Consider the following 23150-nt stretch of genomic DNA (forward strand, 5'->3'; position numbering starts at 1 on the left):
AATTATGTTTTTACTCCACAAGGAAATTATTTGTTATGTATTTGTGAAATATTTTGGAATTTTCAGTTTGAAAACACTAGAAATACCAATATTATGTTCTTCTCTGTGTTAGCTGTGTCTGTAAAATTTAAAAATCTCTTTGAAATATTTAGAGACTGAAAAAATTATACATGCTAATTATATTACACCATTTTAATTTTCCTTTATCTTTAAAACTGCTCAGTTTTCATATGGTATTGTTATAGATATTTCCAATAATTTCATAGGCAAAGCAAGACACAAACACAGGAGCAATCTGTATTATATTCTGACATATCACAATATGTATATGTTCATAGTTCTTAGCTCTAAAGATGTGAACAGTTCATGAGCTACTCTGCATTCATCACACAAAAACTGAAGCACTTCTACTGAGAACAAGCATTCTCCTGATGATATGTATTAAGCTGTCATTTTCTGTTCCCTCTTTAAGCTGCAGTTCATGTGGTAGGCATCTGGGCAAGAGAGGTCATGATGCATTAGCTACATTGTACTGGAACAATTGGAATATAACTTGTGACCAGTCCAAGTACCTTCTGCTTTGCTTTGTGAGGTTGTAGCGTAAGGCAAACAGTGATATCTTGTTTTAACCTTTATTTTCAAAAGGAGAATTTATTCCTTAAAGTATTTATTTAGGGTTTTTTGTTCCGTAAGTATATAAAATAATAAGAATTCTTTTTTTTTAAATGATGATTTTTCAATAACACACATCTAGACTTGATAGAAAGCGTTTATGTGATATTTGCCTGTTTTGTTTTTTGTTAAAGACCCTGGATAATTAAATGTAAGGAAGTATTTTCTAGACATTACAATGTGTTTGTACAGAGGAAAAATATTTAACTACTATTAAAAGCTAATTAAAAGCTTGTCTACAAAACCAAGAAAGGTTATTTTTTTCATAATCCACTACAAAGCAAATTCACTGTAAATTTGCCTTTATGCACATGTCCTAATATTATATTGCCTTTTGCAATGTCCAGTTAACAAGAGTTGGAGATTTTGATGAAGTCTTTGTACTAAGCATAGCAATACAGAAAGATCATATCATTGCAGTAAAGATGAAAAGGCAGTTTTAGATAGATTATTCATTATTCTTAAATTCTGTGCTATAATGGTCTCATACCATTGCTTCAAATTTGAAATATCAGCGTGAAATTGTTATTGGAATGACTGTTGAATTTGATGCAATACACAAGTGGACCCTTCTTGCTTGCCCTGAAGAAGGAGTTGTAAAAAAGGATTTCTTATTGATATACATTGTTATTATTGTTGTTATTATTATTATTATTGATGTTGAAATATTCCATTGAGAAAGATCTTCATGAAGTGAAACTTTCTAGTGCTTCTGATACAAGTTGTTAAACTTTTTTACATATTTTGACATGGAAAGCATCCTAAGGGCCAGGACTTTATTTGATCAAGAGTGTAAAGCTGTTTCTCTGAGACCATAGCTCCTAAGGAGTCCTAGAAGCATTTTGAACTTTTAAAAATCTCTTCTAAATGTCACATTTCTTATAACTAGATGCAGGCACATTGTGATGATAGCACCTCCTTTACCTCAGTAAGTCTAAGATGACTAATTTTCCATCAAATACTCAGTCAAGGAAAAAAATGCTTTCACAGTATGAGGGTCAGGGAGATAGTTTCTGCTCAGACTGTGGTGCAATTCCAGAACAACTCTGATCATTTCAGTGGTGTTCACTTTGGATTTAAAAGATATGAAAGAGTCAAATTTAGCCCAAGGTTTTTATTAAAAACTAATTAAATTAAGTGTTTACACAGCACATGCAGTTATTCAAGGAGAGATAACATGAGTCTGGGAGGGAGAAGTTAATAATAAGATGTCAAACTACAAGGCGATTTTTCTGTGCAATGACACAATACACATGTTTGGCTCTCCCTCTCATCTCCTGATCTTGTCCCTCCCTTCTTCTAGTTCAGCCCAAAACCTTTATATTTGATGTCTTTGATCCTTGTCCTGTCTTTAAACACTTTAATGCCCAGGCCTGTACCTCTACAAGCATTCATTTTGGTGAAATATTGCAGAGGAGAAGGCAGGCATGCCTGTGAATTTTCCTGCAGGACAGAAGATTATAGCTTTAATATTATCAACCAAAACCTTCCTAACTCTATTTTCAGCCACAAAATAGAACTTCAAAATGTAATTTTAGCTATTTATGGGCAGGGCAAACAATTTTTTGTAGCCTCTTTCTTTTCCCTCACCTGTTTTTCATGGAAATAACAATCAGACCTTTTTCAAAAGGTCTGTGAGTCACACAGTTTTTCTGCAGAACTGAAATTTTAAAGCAAAGAAAGGTATCTGGAAAAGAAAAGGACTATGTAAAACAAGAAAATGGGGATAATGGACTTCTGACCAAAAAAAAAAAAAAAAGTTATTACAGATATGATAGCCAATGTACATTATATGTCCAGACCTTGCTGGGACTGAACCTTTCATATCCCTATAACTTCAATGAGAGATGGATCTACTCTGTCCTGCAAAAGAAGAACTGAACACCTTTTCATACATGGTGAGATGTTTATGCTGGCTGTTGTAAGAACTAGAGGGAAACCACTCTGTGTGGTTTAGGAATGCAGCCTCATAAAAGAGGTATGAAGTGTGATGCCTCAGGAATTTAAGAGAAACCAATGGAGAGAGGCAGTGTGACAGGATGTCAGTGTAAAATTTTGACTGAAAAAGAACAATGAAGTCTGCCTAAAATGCAGTGTTTTATTGCCTTGTTAGTGCTATAAAACTTGAGTTTCTCTTTGTTCCACATAACATTTGAACACTTTATATATTTACAAATGTATTGTAAATACTCCTTGTTCCCATGGGAAGACAGAAAAGCTTGCACTTCTCTATTTTTGATGTTAAGTAGTTGAAGAGTGGAGAGCCAGATATTGCCAGCTTTCAAGATACTTCAGTTTCTATTTAGACAAAAAATTATGGTATAAAGACTATAGTGCACAATATTGCTACTCCCATAAATTTGGCAGTGAATCCCCAAATCCCAATGATCAGTGTAGAAGTTTATAAAACAGCTGGATTTTGGGTTTTGTGGGTTTGGTTTTGATTTTTTTATTTTTTTTTTATTTTGTGATGGTGATGGTGCTGAGTTTTTTGTGATATTTAATGAATGAGAGCAACTGGACTGCCTAGGATCAGACAAGGTACCTGTTCTAGTATGAGGACCCTAGAGCATCCTCCTCTGACTGTAGGAACTCAGAAGAGAAATTTATTATAGGTCCATACATATTTACTAAGGAGACTTTATCCTCTCCCATTTTCCTCCACATGATGCTGTGAGTTACTTGTATAGTCTACAGCTCTTGTGTCACAACTGAGAATAGGTGAAGCATTGGTGTTTACAGACTAATGCTATAGGGAACACAGATGCTGAAATAAAGCAGAGAATGGAGCTGAGAAACCAAGGAGATTCAGTACAGGAATAGTATTTGCTATCAAAAGCAAAATGTTAGTAAACCTGAAAGTTTGACTGCATACATATATTTGAAATGGATTTTCTAATAAAACTGTGACTGACAGAAACTTATTTCCTTTCTAATTTTTCATCTGAGTTAACACTGAGATAAGATCATGGCTGCTAGGGAAGGCAGGCTATCCTTGCCATGCTACAAAAGTAGCAGTTTGCAGTACGTATACTTATAAGTCTACCAAATTCTACCACATTTTAAGGCAAAGGAAATAATTCTTTTATGTCAAAAAGTAATTTTATGAGATCTAATAGTGTGGTATGAATGCTTGTGTTTAGAAAGGAATTAATTACAAACATTGAAAGATATTAAGTCATTGAGACATCCTATTCCAGAGTCTAATTTGATGTGGTGTTGGATTTCAAAATGTAGTCATGCAAGTCTTGACTGCACTAAGACATGAGATCTCTCCAGTTTCAGAATATTGTTCTAAAGGCCAAAAGCAGAATAGAAAGAAGAGAAAGTCTAACAGAAAGATGCGAGATAGGTTAAAAAACCTAAAATAATTATAATATAATAAAATGCTATTATTGCAATTTTATTCATACAAGATTTAATCAGGAATTGTTTTTCATCCCCTTCTTTTCCATCAGCTTAAAGGAAGGCTCATAGAATCCTTGAGGTTGGAAATAATCTCTAAGACCACCTAGCCTAACCACTGAGCCAGCACTGCCATGTTTACCACTAAATCACGTCCCAAGTACCACATCCACATGCTTTTTTGAACATTTTTATTCATGGTTTTTCTATCACATCCCCAGGCAGACTGTTCCATTGCTCCACCAGCCTTTTAATGGAGAACTTTTCCTAATATGCAACCTAAACCTCCCCTATCACAACTTGCACCTGTGGTCTCTTGTCCTATCGCTGGTTGCCTGAGAGAAGAGACCAACCCCTATCTTGCCATACCCTCCTTTCAGGGAGCTGTAGAGAGTGGTAAGGTCAGCCCTGAGCCTCTTTTTCTCCGGGCTATACGACCCCAGCTCCCTCAGCCCCTCTTTATAGGACAGACCCTTCCCCAGTGCCACTGCTCCTCTCTGGATTTTCTCCGGCGCCTCAAAGTCTTTCTTGTCATGAGGGCCCAGAACTGGACACAGCACTCGAGGTGTGGCCTGACCAGCTCCCAGCACAGGGAGACAATCACTGCCCTGCTCCTGCTGGCCACACTATTGCTGATACAAGTCAAGATGCCCTTGGCCTTCTTGGCTACTTGGGCTAGCTCATGTTCAGCTCTTACCAGTGTCCCCAGACCCTTTTCTGCAAGACAGCTTTCCAGAAAATCTGTCCCATCCAATAGCACTTCCTGGCATTGCTGTGCCAAGACAAGGACCTGAAAATTTACTTTATTATTTGCCTTCCTCATCCAGTTGGCCTCAGCCCATTGATGCAGCCTGTGCAGATCCCTGTGCAGATCCTTCCTGCCCTCCAGCAGACCAGCAGTCATGCCCAGCTTGGAGTTAGTTGCAAACTGACTGAGGGCACTCCATCCCCTCACCCAGATCATGGATAAAGACATTGAATGGGGCTGCTTGTCCCCAGTACTGACCCCTGGTGAGCACTTTGGAAAACCTGTGACCAGCCACCAGCTGGATGTAACTCCATTCACCACCATGTGCCACCCAGGCAGATTTTCACTCAGTGAACACGACACCCTTTCAAACCATGAGCAGCCAGTTTCTTCAGGAGAATGTGTGGGAAATGGTGTCAGAGCCTTCACGAAAGCCCAGGTATGCACATCCACTGCTTTTTCCTCATCTGCTACCTTGTCATAAAAGCAGATCAGGCCAGTCAAGCAGTCTGTCTTAAACCCATGTTGGCTGGACTGATCCCCTCTTTGTTTTGCACATGCCACGTGACAGCACTCAAAATGATCTTCTCCATGAACTTCCAGCAGGAGCAGGCTGACAGGCCTGCCATGCCCCAGATCCTCCTTCCAAACCTTCTTGTAGGAAAACACACTGTGTGGCCTCTAGTCAGCTGTGGCATTCCCAGTTGCTGGCAAATGACTGAGAGTGTTTCTCTTGCCAGCCCCCTCCATACCCATGGGTAGACCTCTTCCGACCTCTTGGGCTTGTGTGTCCACCTGGATTTCCACTTGAATTTTGTGGGCTTCATCCTGATTCCCTTCATCCCTGCTTCCAGCTCCAGAGGTGCCCAGAGGACAATTTGCAATTCTTTCAAGGACTGAGGCAAAGAAAGCATTGTTACCTCAACCATAGTGATATTTCCCTCTATATCCAATAAATGGTAACAGTCCTTCCTAACCCTTGTTAAGTTGCTGATAATTTTTTTTTAATTTTTTTTTTTTTTTTTATGTTTTACAGCAATAGCCTGTACAAATATAACAATAAAACTGGCCACTCATGGGAATTTTGTCACCTGCTGGGGAAGGGTACACATTTGACCTACTGGGATGTCTTTACACAAACAAGTAATATGTCTGCTATTATATTTATTAAAAATGTGAATGATGCTCAGAAGTATGCTTTTAAATTGATTTGGGAGAACAAAACAATAAATATTAAGAAATGCAGCCAGTCTGTTTCCTTCGATGGCTCCTGTGTTTCACTGATCATTTCAGAAAGAAAAAAAAAAACCCTGCAAGGAAAGGATTACAACCTTGGCTGAAAGAAAAATAAGTATGTGCCAGAAGATGTAAAATTCTTCCTACTTATTTCAAGTGTTAACACATTTTTATGGTCAATGTTGCATTTTGGTGAATTTTGTAGTCAAATGACGTTCAAATCAATGCCAAGCAAATCTTAGTACTCAGACTTCTACTGTGGTGAGAATTCATTGGTCCAAATAAATATCAAATATAAATAAATATCAAATAAATATCAAATAAAAATCAAAACAGTCATTTTGGCACTCTGAGATGCCAAAAGAGAAGACATTCATCACGAACAGAATTTTCTGTCACCTTGCATTCAGTTCAAATTTTTATAGTGAGGATGTTGAACTCCTGTGGTGAGAACATCTCTTGAATACTAAGCTCCAATTTTGTTTCTTCTTAAAGTTTGTAATTTTCCTTGTCTTTTATACTTACCCCCTTACCTTTATTTATAAATATTTGAATTATCTTCACCTAGTATTTCTAGACAGTATTCCATTGAAACTTCTGATAGTATTTGTTCTACCGTGGCACTGTGTGCAGCAAAAGTTGTGAAGACTTTCAAAGTTTTGTGGTCTTTGTATTTTATAAAAGTGAAAGGGCCATTTTGGAGGAGCTAGAGACTGAATTCAGCTGCCCTTTAAGCAGAAAGACTTTAGCCATACAGCTTCTTCACACCGACCTCAGATGTGTCTCCGAGTGTGGTCTGGTGCTGCTCCTTCAATCGCAGCGAGCACGAGCTGGTTCCACTTGTAGAGAAGATTGTTCCTCCAGGTCACATCATCCAGTCCCCATTGTCAACGCCTTCAAACAGCACTTCAGGGGAAACTCGGGTGCCTGTGACGTCTGAGATCACCTAGCAGCTAACAGAGGAGAGTCTGTGCCTCCCTGCTCCTCTCCCAGCCCTGGGTTAACCTCTCACTGCCGCCACCTCTGGAGCCCTCATCCTACCCTGAGCTGATCAGGCAGAAAATATGCCACATTAAAAAGGGAATCATTTCTGTACTTTGTACTGCATTAGTTCTAAAGTACATATCTACCTCACAGTAATTCATAAATGAGAATCCACATGGAGAAATGAATTGAAAAACAACTTGAAAAAAAATATAAAATATTTTCTCTTTCCATAATGAAAGTACTGTTAAGTGTTTGCCTCCTAATGATTTCCATCTGTGCATCCAGGATTTGAAAATACTAAAACTGTCATACAGCCCCCTAGATATAAGTTTAAATACAACTCCAAACAGACCTCTGTTCCTCTATTCCATTGATGTTTATCTCTTTATCACTCCTTGATCCAGCTGCATCTTGTTAATGATAAAACAGAAAGACTTTGAAAGGATTTGAAATCGTTAATTTAAATGTTAGCACCTTAAGATGAGTTCTTGTAGTCAGGGTAAGCACTAAAATTACTTGGGTTTTTTTAGTTAGAGCCTTACTAGGTAATGACAGAAACATCTCTTTCATGTGTAAAAATAGAATACAATTCGTGGAGTTGATGTGAGGCTTGGAAGGGCACTCCCAGGACCTCCTCCAGTTCTGGGAAAACAAATATTAAAACAAATATATAGCTAGCTCAAAGCTAAGTGAAGAACTGTGTGGGTAAGCTTGTACTTTAAGTTCTTTGTCCTGTTAGTCCTTAGGTCTCCTTGCTGGGATGGTTCTGTGTTCAGAATCATTATTCTGAATTATCAGGGCAGTCATTCTGATGGTTAGCATCCAAATGAGTATAACTACATGATGTGAACTGAAAAAATTAAAGGATTGCTATCTTGAGCCTGGCTCCTATGACTTTCTAATTAACAGGCAAACTCACAGAACGGAAACAGACCTAATGACAAAATTAAAATTAATACTTATAAAGTATTAGCTGACTGAAAATGGGTGCAGCCTGTAAAGGTCATGCCTCTCCAGTGGCTTGTGCCTCGCAAGGCATGGGTGCACTCTGCATAGACTAATGGGACATTTCCTAAACAGCATTCTTGCCATTCACTGGAAGATAAGAAAGGAATTGGACTTTATCTCCAGCTGATCTCTTAGTACCTGACAGTTCTAGGGACAGTAATTTCTCGGGTTTTTCTGCTTACATCTGTTTGACCAAAAGTGATGGCAGTGATTTGTGGATATATGGATGAGCGAGGTAGGAAACATCCTGAGAATTAACTCATGCAGTACCTATCAGAACTCCCCTAATGTCTTTCCTTTCCTTCCTTGTTCATCCTGGCTTTTTAGGGTCATTTGTTTTTTAGGTAAAATGATTTGCTTTGCACCAGATTAACAGATTTTCAAGCACTGCAAACCCTTGTTTTGTGAAAGTGAGAGCAATAATACCATCAAAAATGTCCAGGCACAACCAGAATACCGAAACAGATGTCTGAGCCCCTCATCAAAAAACTTTCCAGTTCCTCAAGCACCTTTCTGAATCATTTTATGTGTGGTCCTGTGGAAGATGGCCAAACTGTTATAACTTAAAATAGGAAGAAACAGGAAGAACCTTTTGAGCACAGCTGAGTACAGCTGTTCTTTATCTTGACTACAAACTAAGTGAAAAAACATTTCTGAGACCCTGTGTGTTGTTACTATTTTCTTAGGAATTTATTCTCATTAATTTGGAATTGAGTCTTCTTCATTAAATGGGATCAAATGGCCTCTCTTCCTAATTACTTCTTGCCAGTCCAAACACTCTATAGGAAAACATATGAAATTTGTGGATAAATATAAAGGAATTCAGTTGTGAAGCCAGCCCAGATATCTTTTTTAAAAAAAATAACTGAGGTTCTTGCCCATTCATTTTGCTCATATAATTCCTTTTCTCTGATTTTTTTGCTTCATTTTTTTTATTCCCTCCTGCTTACCATTGAAATTTTTTTTTTTTTTTTTGCCAATTCCAGAGGTGCCAAAAGCTCTTAATCCCATTTTTCTAATTCCACTGCAAAAGAGTAGAGAGACTCTGTCTTACACTGTGGAATAAACCTATAACCCTCACAGGACTCTGGTTATACTTAGTAACATATGCTCCAGTCACTAGAGGTGCTCTGGGAAAACTGTTTATTTCTGGTGGAGAAAAAGAGGATAAAATCGGTTCAAATATTTTTTTTTCTTTAACAAGAAAATCAAAAACATTATGCTTCAGTCTTTGAACTCGGGCCTTTGGTTCTTTTGTCTCTCTGCTGTTTCAAGAGGAAAGGAAAAGAAAGTGAGAGACAGGCAAAGACACAAAAACTGCATACCCAACTCTTCGGGGTATTTTTTCACCAGCTCTAAATATTGTGTTGAAAAACTATTAAACTTTTTAACCTAAAGGTCAAAAGTTTGCCTTTCTGAATTTAAAAATCTATCTTTCGTTATATGAAGAAAATGTGGACAAATACATACAGGGCAATTCCAACAACTATATACATCTAGCATAAATTATTTCTATCTTGAATTAAATTAAAAACTGAGCGAGAGAAAACAAATCTAAATTCTGTCAAAACACACAGGTGTAAGGAAACCTCCATTTCAGCTAATTAATGCAGAAAAATAGGTCCTTCTAGGGTGCTACTCATCTTGATCTACAGTAGGCATGTAAAATACCTACTTTTAGGGTGCAATGTATCTAACCTGTTACTCTCAGCTGACAGTAGAGGGGCACAGAGTGACTTAGACAAATGTGTGATGTAGGTTTCTAGAGGTGAGGATTATACCCAGGGTCATGCAAACCCTATTACAGAAGTAAAGTATCAGCACTGGCAGACAGCAGGGAAACCAGCACAGTCTCTGTGCCTGATAACCCACTGAACTGCAAAGACTGGAAAGACTGTGTGGGGCTTTAAAGGCATGAAGTGACAAAATCATTATTTTCTGAATATGAGTGAAAAAAATGAGGTTGTTTGTATTTTTTCTTTCATTTCTGCGCAAGGTTCTCTAGAGTTGAAAGTGTTTTGATATTTTTCCAACCTAGCCAGAAACACAAGAAAGAAGTATAAAAACCAAGACATTTGGATATTTGATGATGGGGGTGAGGGGGGAATTTTCACTTAGACATTGTTATCCTTACAAGTTTAGTGAACACTACAGAACAGAGGTACCTACCTAGTGGGCTAATCCAAGGGCTGTATGAGCTTTGCTGACTTCTGGCTGTCTAAATTATAAATTCCCTAGTGCAAAGACTAGAGAATTTTTAGATCTGCATTTCTACATAGTCTAGCAGAGCCCAGCCCCAATTTTTGTCTGTGCTTGGCTACACTGCCAGAATAATAATAATAATAATAATAATAATAGTAATAGTAATAATAATAATAATAATAATAATAATAATAATAATAATAAAAAAAATAAGTAGTAGTAGTAGTAGTAGTAGTAGTAGTAATAATAATAACTAGTCTTGTGATAAGTCTTATGCAGTCTCATTCATACTATGCAAACAAATTAGTAAAAATATTATGCCAAGAGAAAGAGATTGGTTTGACATTCAGCAAAGCAAGAAGTTATGACATAGATATAGGGCTGTCATGAACATGCAAAACATTGTGGTCATTGTCATAATTAGATAATTTTATTTGAAACAAGCTGGCCATTAAATAATGAATTGTCAGTACGGAAAGTCATTGTTATACCAGCTATGAATACCAAATGTAACTTAAATTCAGCCTAAAATGGCCCTTTCAAGTAATTTTTAATGAGGTAATACGCTCAAAAATGCCCTCGACTCTCATCATATTTCTATATGCAACCTGTGAAGCAGCAGTTTTTCAAATTTGAGATTCTGTCTGTATTGGTAGGGACCAATTTGAACACAAAGTAGGATGAAACTAATCTTACGTTTTCAATGTTCTTTAGCTGTTTTGTGATTGTTGTGGAAAACGCAGGCAGATTCTTTTGTTGTTGACATCAGAAGTGGGGGTCACTCTGGGCCCACTGAGTACATTCTGAGCTCAAGCAAAAATTGATTTCCTTTTTTTAAAAAGCAGCTGGCATTACAATGAGTAGCTTTCTTTCGATTTTTCTTTTCCACTGAAGCATTCAGTGAATGCAGCAGGCATAATAGGCTGAAGTAAACAGTGTCAGGTTCTGTTATATCAAGAGCTCTTTTAAACTAAGCAGACAGGCTATCATCAGTGCCTGAAACCCTGTAAATGGCAGCAGAGACTGAAAATGAGTTTGTTTCCTGACAAGTGTTTTGACGACATTTTGAAGAATAGAAGGAGATGCTTTGCTAATTACTGTGGCTGCCACATGTTCAGTCATGATACTGTTTCATTAATGAGCAAATATAAACAGCCTGTGTAAGGAAGTAATAGAATTAGGGATTCAATGAAATATGTGCCAGCAACTCAGACCATCATAAACAAGAAAAATACAGACATATCCCCTTTCGTTTTGCTTGTGTTCTCCTTTATTTATTGAAGGAGCCAGTACATCTCTCAAATGCTTTGGTAAAGCAAGAGCTGTCTGCAGTAGGGAAAGCTGGGAGCAAGTACAGAGAAGAAAGAGGTGATATTTTTGTCAGTAAATTCACAAGTTTGGGGTAGATATCATTTGACAGAAGTGCAAATTAAAAACAAAAGCAGTATTTATAGCAAGAGGTGCAATCTAGCTTTAAGCATATAGTCTAGTTTCAGTCTTGGTGAGACATTACATTGAAGACTTGCAAAACCATAGGCAATTTGGATTAGATCTGTTGTAGCAAGAGAGTCTTAATAATGCATGAGAACTGGAAAACAGTGCTTCAGCTGACCACAACCCTTTCTATCCTTAGTGGACTTAAACGAGGGAAAGTTTTGTCTAGACTGAAAACTCACACCAAGTAGTGGAGCAACTTTTCATTCATTCAGAAAAATACTAGGAAAAGTATTTTTTTTTAAAAAAGTATATATATATATATACATACATATATATATGTGTGTGTGTTTATTTGTATATAGACATGTATATATATATATATGTGTGTGTGTGTGTGTGTGTGTATATATGTGTATATATATATATATATGTGTATATGTATATGTATATGTGTGTATACATATAAAAAAACCTGTGAGCTATCAGCTTGCCAAGAACTAGATCTTACTGGATGCTGCCTGTTCCCACTGTAGGATGGAGTCTTTTCATGTTATTGATCTTTGGAAGTCAAAAAAAGAAAATGTCTTTTGTGTCACGTATCTATTCTTTTATGACACATAATACAGGGGCATGGTGGGACCTTCTTTTTCGCAGCTGGCAGGGGGGAAAGGAGATGTCTCTGTTTTGTGAGATTCCTGGAATTTTGTTTATGTATAGTCCCTAGCAGTGTTTATGTACAGGGCATATCCAAAGGCTATTTACTTTGAGAGAGAATATTCTTGAAGCTTCTCTGGTGTCCTGCAATTGTCAGCTCCAGCCCTCTGCCTTCTTCTCCTTCACTTTCTTCCAAAGTACACATGCTGCTTGTCAAACTAGAACAGTACATGTTAAAAATATCCTTTTGGAAAAAAAAAATGTGTTTTAAAAAAATCAACACTGATTTAAAATGTTATTGATTTACTTATTTTATTTTTTTTTTTAGAAAAGTGTGTATTTATTTTTATGTACTTTGGCCCTTTTGAAACATTTATAATAGCATGAACAATAAGATATTGTGGCTGAATGATATTCAGAAATAGTTCATGAGAATAAATTAGCTGAATATTATGTAAATGGTTTAGAATGTGGAAAGCATGTGAAGATATTAAGAAGAAAATATCAAAGTGATAAAGTGGCTGGTAAAGGAAACAGACTTTCAGAAAGCTTAAACACTGCAAGTAAGATCAAACTGAGCACTAGTTATAAGATTAGGTATAAATGGGATGGAAATACACTGATGTTGCACACATCAAAGGCCCTGTGTCAATATTTAAATTAAGTAGGGGTTTTTTATATCTATTTTTTTTTTTTAGTCCTTGTCTGTCTTCCAAAGTTTTGTTAAATTACTGTTTGTTACTATATAGAGTCAGCAAAGACCATAACTGGGATAGTTTTTTGGTTTGCATAACATATAGATCTAGATATACAATGTAAGGAAGATGTCAAGAGTATCAATGATAAATAAATATCCTAAATGTAGATATAAACTACATGTGTGGGTTCAAAAGTTTCTTACTTTCTTTTTACTCATTGAAGTTAGAGATGGGGCAAAAGATTACAGTCTTTTGACACTGGAAGTGATCTCTTTCCTTGCAATGAGATGTGGTCACCCCTTACCACTCAATGTGTAGACAAGTTTAGAATTGCTTCTTGATTTCTAAGTAGCTAGTAAATTAATTACTAAATTCGTTACTAAGATTTATATTATAGACTCTAGAGCTGGAACCTAGCATTTAGGACCACCGTATTTCTGGAGCCTCTGGGGTGTCTTTGAACAGACAGCTTAAAATACAGTTTTTCTTCTGACATTAGCTCTGGGTTACAGGACATTACCCTACTGCCAGAGCATACAACAAGACAGGCTGACATTTTCAAACAGTACTGGGAGGATTTCAATAATTTCTGTGACTCCTCTGTTTTTACCATAAGCCTCAGGAAAACATATATAAGTTATTTGTCTAGAGAATTATAAGGCTTTTCTTGTATAGAAACAGGCCCTTTATAAACTAAGAAAGCTTTGTTTATCCATCTGTAGAAATCCTCCATAAGGAAATAATGGCATTTATGCTAAAAGTCATCATCCCATTATGTGCTTGACCACATAATAATCACACTAAAAGAGTGGGTAATGTTGACTACTTGATCTTGACCAAAAAGGAATTGTACAAATGTTAAGAGGTATTATTCCATAACAGCCTTCTGTTTTGGCGTGGGTTTTTTCTTAATGACATCTACATTTGTTACATTCCTGTCAGCTACAGCTCAAGCTGCTCCTTTTGACCCAGTACAGTAATCTGTGTGGAGAACACTACAGAAAATTGTCAGGCTACACGACTTTTGGATCCAATGCCACAAAAGACAGGATGTCATCTGATCACTGTGACCTGTTTATTTGGGACAGGATATGAATATCCTCAGATGACAGTTTTATCACTAAATGTAGGATCAGTGACACTGCTGTAAATTTTGCCTTTCCAGAATTTTGTAAGGCTACTGTCTTTTGTTTATATACCTATTAGTATTCTTTTTTTTTTGTTTTTCTTGGCCCCTAAGTCCAAAACTTAATGATCTGGGCTTCTAATTTTCTCTGAATTTCCATAAATGAGATGATATTTTACAGTTTCTTAGTAATGTCACCTCTCCTTGTTGGCAACATGTCTGAGCCTTATTCTCATGACAGGACTTGCCACAAGGAAGAGGGGTAACTGTGGCTGCAGAACCACGTTCTGGTGTGGTTTTACAAAATAAATCTTTCTTTGCCCAAATGTACTGGCTTTTAGAGTGTCAAAATCTCTGTGGCAGAGATCCAGCACTGAAGATGTAACCGTACAGTTGTGATTTTAGAGAAGAAATGCTGTCTCTGAGCCGTGGTTACAATGGCTATGACAAATAACAGGTGAGCTGTTTTTTCTTTTCCCAAAGACAGTGTTCACATAGTTTTCTGCTTCTTGCACAAACAAGGCCTGCAATTGCACATGCAAGGATTTGTGCTTTTGGTGACAAATTTCATTTAAGAATAACTTGGTGCTATAGTCTATATTCTGTGCACATGTCTAAACAGAAATTAAATTTTTAATAATTATATTTTTCATCAGTTTTCTGAGGGATAAAAAGACCTATTCAGGGTAATTTAGAAGGTCATTGAGTCCTTCCAGGATGACCCTTTTGGCTAACTGGATGCTACTAATAGCTTCTGAGAACAATTTTGTAATGAATAGTGCAGTCAAAAGACACACTCTGTGTTTGGAGTCTGGACATCATAGGTATATATTATAGGTCCTGAAAATGGGGTAACAAGAGGTTTTCCTCCTTTCCCTGCAATTCTACTGTGGCACTGAAAATCTGACTTTTGTCATACCTTGGGGAAGACAGACCAAGCAGACTTTTATGAATGCTTGTACTGAGGAGAATGTAATTACTAGGGAAATTAGCTCCACAGCCAAAGATTGTGGTGTCATGATAATTTAGAGTAGTAGGAAGGATGTTTTCTGAGCAATCACTAATCTTGTTTTTCCTTTTGCTTTTGTTTATCACATAATGTCATTCATTAAACTGATAAAAAGAATGGCTTCTCTTTAAACTTCCTACCCAGTCTTGCTTTAGCTGGGTTAAAGTTTTCTTGGAACAATGTATTACAGTCATGCCCAATTGACTTTCTCTATAAAAGTGATAAATCTTCTGTCCAGGTTTATTCTCATGAGTTCTAGAAACTGCAAAAAATACACATTGCTGGTTTCTTGCTAAAATAATTGTGAATGTCAACTTTAGTTTTCAGGCACAGCCTTTCTGAGGTTGATGAGAGGCAGGTTACTGAATTTCGTAAGGGAAAGCAGTCTTTGCTTTTGGAGTCAGGAGGAGGTTAGCAGAGAGCAAAGGTGTAGACTTTCACTGTTATCAAATCCTCTTCTAATTTTTTACTGATTTTCCCACTGTGGTTTGAAGCAAGAAAATATGTTGACTTCCAGGGCAATTGTTTTCCTTCTGGTTAAGTTCAGTGTTATAGCTACTGGTCATAACAGAGTAAAAAATATTTAGGTTGTTCTTCAGACAAAACCCTTCTGGATGGGTTAATCCATAGTGAACAGATGAAATTTTGTGAGGTTGGATCTGTAGTGCTTTTTTGTAACGTCTTACCTTTGGGATGGCATGAGGGAAGTTGTTTCTCATTTTGGAACATGTAAGAGTGAAGTGTGTAGTGCAGGAAAGCTTTCACTCTATTTACAGTCTGGTCTTTAAATTAAACTATTGAAAACACAGCAACATTATGCTTGCTAAGAAGATGACTCATTTAAGTGGCATCACAGGTTATAGCTATTATGTGAGCAAATGGAATCGAAAAAGCAGAAACAAAGATGAGTTGCATTTTCCTCATCATGAGCTTATGAAATGTGTGCTGGTCTATGAAAAAAAATGTCCTGGCTCCCAAAGCAGTGTGCTTTAAAACAATCATATAAGAAGAGGGGTTATGAAGCTATACCACTCACTGTTAACCCAACCAAGCTTTTACCTGGTTTGCTGGGAGAACAGTTAATCAAAAGCAAAGGCTCTGTCAGCTGCAAGAAATGGCATAAATACCATTTTGCAAAAGTGAATTATATGCTCAATGCATATCACACAAACACTTAGACACCCGAACAGCATTGCATGGGTACAGAGGAATAAAATTAAAATAGCATTTTGCACTGTAAGTTCATTTTTACTGAAGCACTAAAGTGTCACATGACCTTGTATCTAGACCCTAGGATAGCAACAGAGCCTTAGGATAGCAGTCAGGCTGAAAAATATGGCTATTTCAAGAGAAGAAAAAGTGCTAAAATTGGTCCAGTCCTTTACTAGTGGTGTCGAATGTAGTACACAGGTATCACATGCAGAAGTTTTCTTTTCAACGGTCTCTACGCGTGTGTGTTTTGAAAATGAAAAGTGGAATGCAGGCTGAAATGCCATTTGTCTGTCTCTAAACAGTAAGTGTTTGGCTGGTAGAAAAATTCACAATATGGTACAATAGTTAAGACTTTTTACAGACTCAACATCCAGAAGTCTCTGACACTGTGCAGCCTGTGTAGATCTAAGGAGTGAAGGTAGGTGTGACTGGAAGTTGGGTGCACGTACGAAATAGCAAGCATAAGCAATGTTTGCATAAGTCACAAGGTTGGAGTTGCAGGTTGGAGTATGCACACTGATTAATTGATTCTTTTGTCTTCACAAGTGGACCTGAGAAACAGCCAGCACGCTCAGACATTTCTTTCCTCAACTAATGTGACACAGAACTGTTTTATAAGAAATTTTTCACCAAAATTGAATTATACTAGTATGCATTTCCAAACATAATAGAAAAAATCTTCTGTAAAATTTGCTTGTTTTGGATTGGAATAACTAGGGCAAAACTTGAATAGTGCTATCCCAGAGGGGAGACTGCAACTTCCTTTGTCTGCTTTGAAATTTGGGAAAAACATGGTTGGAACAAGAAAGAAGATGTATCAAAAAATGTGTAAAATAGTGTATAAAATGCAGTTCCATACTAACCAATTTCTAAAGTCTTCCTTATTTCACATTCCTACATATATATCCCAAAGCAGTTTTAAGAATGCTAAATATTTGCAACAAGCCTTTGCACTCTTAAACACTTTTATAAGTGTTCCACTTTCACAAACTATCCAAGAGACAGTCCTGAAGTGTGAAACTGTTTGTTTATCTTTATATACCTGCATTTATACATTGGAGGTATAAAGTCTGGACAAAATTTCAGACACTCTAGAATTGCTTTGTGGCAGGATTGTCTGCTGAAGTTAAGTGATAAATCTTCTGCTAAATCTTTTTAAATCCTGAAGGCAGCAAGGGCAATAATCATGGTTCTGGGAGGCAGTAAATGATGCTGCCTGTAAATACAGCTAAATTTTAATATCATAGACCTGAAATATCTTTCAAAAATTCTTTTGGATAGTGGAATTTATGTAAACATCTCACAATTGTTTTGTGTATCTGAACTGGACAAGGTAAATCTCTTCAAGTGAGTGCATTACTACTGAGAAGTAAAAATCAGCCCTCATACCATTTAAGATTTCATTTAATTCTTTAAAATTAATAAAAAGAAAAAAAAAATAAGAATTAAACTTTCTCTGGTATCTGTGTCTTGAGACAAAGTTCAAGATGTCAGTTGGAGCCTTTTTTTGAAGAGGCACTAAAGAGCGGTGGTTGTAGCACTAGTGCTTCAGGCTGTTAGATAATAGGAATTCAATCTTCCCAAGAAGTTGCTATAATTACATTATTTTAAGGAAAAAATAATATTATTCCTTTCCAAGCTCTGCTGATAAGATTTCACAGAAAAAGACAAATAAGCATTTGCCCTTTTTTTTTTGTTGTTTGCTCCTATTCCAGTTGAGGATACAACTATCAATTTCACCATGCTTGTGTTTTCTCACATTTTATTTCATCATGTTCTACATTGTTTTTATTACTTAAACTTTAATCACAACAAAATTATTTGGATTCTCCTATACCATACTTTTTCATGGAAAATAGTTCATTAGAAGAAGTGAAAAGGATAACAACATGAACATCTCAGCTGCTAAGAGACAGATAATGGTTCCTGTTGTGCTAAGATGCTATTAATAGTGTGCTTTTTTCTTAGTTAATGTAGTCAGTAAAAACTGTACAGATCTTGTGTGGCAGTTGGGTGAAAGTTAAAGATCTGTAGACTAGTGTAGCTGGATTTTTACAGTTTCTGGGAATTGAATAAATAATTTTTAATCTATTTTGTGTTTTCTGTCAAACAGTTAATGGCCTGGAGATTTGGGGATGGGCCTAAACTGGAGTGTTATTAATATTATTCAATATCTGCTAATGTTTTATTAACCTACTTTACTATTCATAAATGTACAGAAGATGGCATCTAAGAAAAGGGGTCAGTGCTCTCACACCAGTAGGAAATCAGAAAGCTTTGCTGTTGTCAGGGGAGCTGCTAAACAAAATAAGGACAAGAAATTTGGCTTATGTTAGGCTGAAGGGTAATGTAGTTTCCAGGAAAAAGGCATAGTGGCATTTTCCTTTCCATATGGGTGGTTAATATATCAGGTTGCAGACCCTGTTGATGATTCACTCCTTCTTGTTCCTGGACCTCTTCTGTGGTATATTGCTTGAATAACTTAGACCATCTGAAGCCAAAAGCCATACATATCTCACAGCACCTACCTTAGGGCTTTTTTTTGTTTCCTTTTCAAATTATTATTATCTCTCATTGCTTTTCTTGGTGATGTGACAACTTTATAGAATAAATTAATTTTCTTATCCCTAATATATTCACTTGCCATGCAAACTTCTAAAGAGTATTGAACACAAAGGCTTTTCATTGCTTGTTCCTTTCCAAACCTCAGTTTTGCTACTATTACAGCTTTTCCCAATACCAGAAAGTTACAAGCTTCTCAAGGGATTTGTTTTATACGCTTGCTCAGATGACATCAATATCATTATACTGAATTACCAGGATATTACAAAATTTGAATTTAACAAATGTTGTTAAAACATATTTTAAATATTGGCGCTTCCATTAAAATTTGTGCCAGGTGTTCATTATGTAAAATATTATAGGTGAATGGTTAAGTAGAAAGTGTGAGAAGAGTCTCTTTTTGTTATTTTTGCTTTAGTCTGATTACTCATATGTAAGAGGAAATGGGGGAAGGCAGAGTGAGGCCTGGCATCCCTAAATGTGGTACCACCACAGAAATGGGTGGTATCACATCTAGGACAGAAAACGGGAACTGCAGATTATATTGCTGAAAATAATAAAACCAAATAAATCATTAGGTATGCCATAGTGAACACTGAAGACTCAGTTTATCTCTAGGTGCCTAGTCAAGTTCTTCCTAGAGTGGGAAGAACCAGAACATTACATCCACACCATCGGGTCCAGACCATGAAGAAAATGAATTTGTGGAAATCTGTCATTCAAATGAAGCCAACTGAAATCCTAGCTATGATATTTTATAAAATATGAATATTAAAATGTCTTTATTTATGAAGCTGTACACACAAAATACCACACTGAAACCTAAGGAAACTATTTTCATATCTAGAGTATAATTTTTCAATGTTTGTTTTTTTTGGGTTTTTTTCATCTCAGTCCAGAAGTAGCCTAAACAGAAAAACTGGATTTGACCATCTCTAAGTTTTGAAGTACCAGTGACCCACATCAACAATTAATACATGTTGTTACTAATTCATAAGCCACACATCAAGGATAGTCCAAATAAAAACTTATTTTATTTTTCTTACTTGTAATGCTGCAACAGCAGAATGCTGGTGCAAATGGAAGTTCCTTTTAATCTAGTAATTTTTTTTTTTTTTTTTTTGCTATGAATGGAAATAGCATAAAATTGTTTCATTTTCCTAGTAGATCCAAGTTGAAATACAAGTGGTTCAGATTAGGCCTCCTCAGAGTTTCAGTTTTCCTCAGCTGTTTAGGAATGATTGTCCTTAGCCTCAGGAGGTTTGAACTGTGTCTCAGCCTAGGCTGCAACCTCTACTATTCTGTCATTCATACAAATGATAGAAATGTATTGCTATGACAAATTTCCCTCAATATGATTGACAGTCTCTGATAATAAGTATTCTAGGCTGAGCTAAATAGTAGGCAGAATTTAATTTGCAGTAAAAAGTTATGTCCTGTCCACTGTGAACAAAGTTAAGAATTTTTCAATTTCATAATCACCTCAAACAAAATAACACTACAAATTTTAAAAATCATAAATCAGGTATTATAGCAGAGTTACATTGCTATGATTCCTCTACATTGTTATAATATTTTATCTCTTTCTTTTCAGCTGCTCACCGTATTATGGTACCAATTTAAATAGTAACATGGAGACATGCTACCATGAATGGTCTCAAGTTTTAGCAAAATAAGGAGAACCATAAAGGGATAATGCAAAAAATGCACATAGAAAAATCACAGATAATTCCCCTGCTGTCCTTTTGCTCCTTGTTTTGTCTTGGAAGCACAGTTCTCTGGATCCACTCCAGATGTCCTTTCTTCCTATATGGGAAGGAGTCCTATGGCCTGTTCCAAAGGCAGTGACTTGAGCTTTTCCTACTTGACCAGAAGGCCTTGAAGTAGTATCAGAACTGTAATGGTTCACTCACAGAATTTAGTAACATACATGGTCTCTCATTCCAATTTCCACAAGAATGTCACTCTGAGAGATGGCTCTTGATAAACATGTACACCAAAAGAATAGGGTGAAATCCTATTTCAACTAGTATAGGGGCACCTTACAGTTTCAGAAGTTCAAAAGTTTGGGCAAACATTTCAAACTTTTTGCTGGTTGACAGACAGAGTAATCAGCAAAGACTGATCTCAGAATAAAGAAAGTTCTGCTGAAGTGTTAGCTGTGAATGTGCTCAAGTGATAAAAGAGAGTCACTTGGGGTGTGTCATTTGGTCTTCAGACTGGCCTTTAATTTTAAATTATCAGCAGCCTGTGTTCTAGAATAAAAGTATGCCTTTGACTATTTTGTTTAGGATAAAAGCTTGGAAATTTTTGTTTATTTTATTTTCTTTTATTAGCTCTTACAGCATGTAAATGATCAGTAAACACATATACTTTTTTCATCTTTTGGAAAACTAAGTTGTTTCAAATTTACAAAGACATTTTGCTGGTTGGTCCCAAAGAGCTAATTTTGTTTCTCTGGAATAAGGTTATTTAATATATATTTTATAAAATAGCTAGAAAAAGGATGTGGATGAGAGAAAGTGAAAGCTGGAAAACGTATATGCAGAGAATATTTTTTTTTGAGAAGCTGAACTTTGCATATTTAGTAGATTTCTTTCTGAATAACAGTTTATATGTTTTTCTGTGTAGGCTGCTATGCACAAAACTAAAAGACTTTGTTTATTACTGACTTAGGACTAGAAGCAAAGACACTCCAAAGAGCAGATATAAGTTTTAATAGAAATTTAGAACATTTAAATTTAGCTGGCGAATACATTTGTTATTTCTAGAAACAGACCCTAGTATCTTCATATGCCAGGCTAGATACTGCATGTGTCATTTAGGGAGCTAACTTCAGAGGAAGTGTTTTGCACATGGAAAAAGCAGTCATGTCATTCAGGACATGAACCTGGGCTCTGAACACTTGAGACAGTAGCTGGTCTCTGGCACTGGAGCAGGTGTAGCTTTGGTCAAGGTCTGAGCTGTCAATTTCCTCTGCAGAACAACACTTTCATCCTTGGGCTCCCAGTTTCTTATTCACTGTTTCCCTGTTGCAAAATGCTTGAAAACTCTCTGTGCTGTCAAAATCCAGCAACTCTCTACAAAGCAGAGTTATGATTATTAAGAATAAAGGTGTGTGAGAAACTGTCACAAACACTATTAAAACGGTGACATTAGTGCTTTGGGTTTTTGACTGATTCATTTTGGTGTATGCAGGGAGAAAATTCTAATAACTTGTTCTAATCAGGAAATCTATCTTCACATAATTCAAGGAATTTAACTGTCAGATAAATGGAAAATTAGCTAGAACTTAAAGAATGCGCACAACCATGTCATACCTAATAGTCAAATTAAGTGATGTGGAAGACTTTTAAATTTTTTACTTGTTTTTAGAGTTATTTCCCACAGGAACTTAGCTCTTTGACAGTCAAGGTACCGAGCATTAGTAGTAAAGGAATGGCTGAAATTACAACCTCAAAAGAACAGCAATAAATTCACTTCCTTTTGTTATCTCCTTGCAACTCTCTTCCACTTCTGAAATTTCTACATGTTTAGTGTGAAATTTAGTAGTCTACTCGTGTGTATTTACAAGGGAGCAAAACTGTCTGGCTGTCATTCTGGGTGTGCACTGGCCTCTCCTCTTTCCTTTTTGTGTTGCCAGGCTCGCCTCCCTCACCCTTCTGCTCTGAAGGATGAGCAAGACTGGGGCTGCCTGGCTGGTTATCTCACTGGGCCACGGAAAACAAGATACCACTGCTGTGGCAGATGAGACCACACTCATCCATGAGTCCCCACCATAAGCAGCATAACATAAATAGACTTTGAAAATGGGAGGAAGGCCTGTTTTTCCAAAGCAGGTAGATCTGACACCACTGTCATAATTCCCTGAGGTCAGGTTTTCCCTGGGGACTCTCTGAAACAGGATGCATTTATTTATGGAGTAATATCTGCCTCCATATTTCAGTGAGTCCTAGGAACTGTTTGTTACAGAACAGTCAACCATGGGCACCTGGACACTTCACAAACTAATCTTTATTCTTTATTCTTACTAATATGTCTATTAGCCAACTTTCAGAAGCAACTATTTTCTCTCAGCTAGGAGCCCAGGTACATGTTTGATTTATCCAGGAGGCTTTTTCTGTCCTACCATGTGTAGAGACTGAGGATTCATGTGAATGCATCCAGAAATTCCTCCTTGAATGACTAACTTTA

At 36.6% G+C, this 23150-nt stretch overlaps 1 pseudogene; it reads right to left on the reverse strand.

Annotated features, from left to right (window-relative positions):
- Positions 1–4221: 4221 nt before the first annotated feature.
- LOC147648233 (uncharacterized) lies at positions 4222–5149 on the reverse strand (annotated as a pseudogene).
- Between the last annotated feature and the right edge of the window lie 18001 nt (positions 5150–23150).

This window comes from Cyanistes caeruleus, chromosome Z, assembly GCF_971803275.1.
Source record: "Cyanistes caeruleus chromosome Z, bCyaCae1.hap1.1, whole genome shotgun sequence".
Classification (NCBI taxonomy): domain Eukaryota; kingdom Metazoa; phylum Chordata; class Aves; order Passeriformes; family Paridae; genus Cyanistes; species Cyanistes caeruleus.